This window comes from Physeter macrocephalus, chromosome 4 (genome assembly GCF_002837175.3).
Source record: "Physeter macrocephalus isolate SW-GA chromosome 4, ASM283717v5, whole genome shotgun sequence".
NCBI lineage: Eukaryota > Metazoa > Chordata > Mammalia > Artiodactyla > Physeteridae > Physeter > Physeter macrocephalus.
In genome coordinates, this window is record NC_041217.1 from 33,988,064 (window position 1) to 33,990,790 (window position 2,727).

Here is a 2,727-nt window from a genome sequence, read left to right on the forward strand (position 1 = left end):
CGGTGTGAGATGATAACCTCATTGTAGTTTTGATTTGCATTTCATTAGTAATGTTGAGCATCTTTTCATGTGCTTTTTGGCCATCTGTATGTCTTCTTTGGAGAAATGGCTATTTAGATCTTCTGAAGGGACTTGTATTTAGAATACATAAAGTACTTTTACAACTTAACAGTAAAAAGACAGCACAATTTAAAAAGTACAAAGCATCCGAATAGGTATTTCTCCAAAGGAAATTTACAAATGGCCAATAAGCACATGAAAAGATACTCAACATCATCAACCAACAGGAAAATGCAAATCAAAACTACAATGAGGTACCACTTCACACCCATTAGGATGGCTATAATCAAAAAGAGGGAAAAAGCAAGTGTTGGCAAGAGTGTGGAAAAATCAGAGCCCTTATACATTGCTGGTGGGAATGTAAAGTGGTTCAGCCATTTTGGAAAACAGTTTGCCAGGTCCTCAAAAGTTTAAACACGGAGTTACCATATGACCCAGCAATTCCACTCCGAGGTAAATATCCAAGAAAATTCAAAAAGTATGTCCATGTAAAACTTGTAATGAATGTTCATTAGTAGCATTACACATAATAGCCAAAATACAGAAGCAGCCCGAACGTCCATCAACTAATGAACTGATAAATAAAATGTGGTATATCTAGACAATGGAATATTATTTGACAATAAAAAGAAATGAAGTTCTAATACATTCTACAACATGGATGAACCTTGAAAACATTATGCTAAGTGAAAAAAGCTGAACACAAAAGGCCATGTATTGTGTGGTTCCATTTATATGAAATGTCTAGAATAGGAAAATTCATAGAGGCAGAAAACAGGGGAACAGCTTCCCGGGATTGGGGAATTTGGGAGGAAACAGGGAATGACTGCTAATGAATACAGGGTTTCTTGTTGGGATGATAATAATGTTCTAAAATTGATTTTGGTGATAGCTGTACAACTCTGTGAATATACTAAAGACTGTTGAACTGTATAATTTAAATGGGTGAATTATGTAGTATGTGAATTAAATCTTAATAAAGCTTATATATATTTGACTATAAATCTATAAAGCTGTTTTATATATACAGGTATATAAATATCAATATCTACTTATTGATATATATAGCAATTTAAATACATATAAATAGAACCTTCAAGTCTGTGTCTTTTCCTCATTTCCTCTTAGAAATAGCATTTATTCAACAGGTCCTGTTCACTCCTTAGAAGTTTGATGGTTTTTAAATAGTAACACAAAATGAGGAAATTCCTAGTAACTCTTTTATTGAATGTGTCTAAGAAACATGAATTAAAACTTTTCTAGATGATCAACAGCACATAAAGGTAGCTGCAGATAGGTTTCCAGTTGATGAGGCCTTCCAATGAGTCTGAAGGGAGAGAATGCAGATGAGAAATTTAAAGTAAAGAGGAGACTGTATTTGAAACAAGACCAATGGGACGGGAAGCTGATCAGGGATATACGAAAGGATTTCCAAGTGGCTCAGGACACCTGGTTGAGTCTGGAATACATAGCGTGTTAATACCACCCTTCCGTTCAGAGCTGTGTGATTTGTTTTTCCTCTGAACCCAACAGCCCCCATAGGAGCATGACCAAAAAATGGACTCAGGAACCATCCCAGGTTTTGCAGGGCAGGTGTAATTTGAAGACTATGGGAAGGGCAAGTTGAGGGGAACGATGAGAGCAATTAAAGTGAAAAGTGAGGTAAGAGAAGCCCAGTGGAGAGAGATGGAGAGGGAGAAAAGGAAAGATTGGGGAGTTTTAGGGGAGCAGGAATGAGAGGGTGAAGCTGAAGAACAGGAGATTGTGGCCAGAGGCTGGAATACGGAGATTCAGGTTTCATAACTGAAGCAGTCTGGGTGGTGACAAGGTCCAAGGTGACCCTGAGAGTGAGTTGTGGCTGGGTGGGTGCTACTTTATCCCCAAACTGGCTTCCTTAGAGCTCCTAGATGTTGGGGCAGACTTTTAGCTGTTTTGACTGAATTAATCCTCAGGGATGGAGGCTGGATTTATTGCTACCTTTAAAAGGCAGACAGAAACATGCCTGTTCCTGCCACACACATATTTGACCCCCAAATCATCCAAACTCATCCTGGTCACCGCCATAAGATTTTCAGAATTATTTCATTAACATTATTTTTAGTGTTTTTATAATGAAATTAAGTTAAAAGTGCTAAATATTGCAAAGTAAAATAATTGAGCTCCTATAGAGTAAAATTTAGTAATATTAAGATATGCTACTTATTACTTTGCTAAGAAAACATTTATACACTTTACAGGTGTAAAAAACCCTAACAAAGAAGTTCCTGCAGGTTTATTAGAAACTTTAGATTAAATATAAATGGGAAAAAAAGCATAATTGTGTTTAAGTGTAAATTTTGATTCTACAACATCAAGCTTTTTTCATCATTATTTGCTTGGTTCACAATCCTAACCTTTCATTTCCTAAGCTACCAATTAGTTTTATGGTGCAAAAAAGAGGCAGCAATTAAGAAGTTATAGCCAACAAACACATGAAAGGATGCTCAACATCACTAATCATTAGAGAAATGCAAATCAAAACTACAATGAGGTATCACCTCACACAGGTCAGAATGGCCATCATCAAAAAATCTGCAAATAGTAAATGCTGGAGAGGGTGTGGAGAAAAGGAAACCCTCTTGCACTGTTGGTGGGAATGTAAATTGATACAGCCACTATGGAGAACAG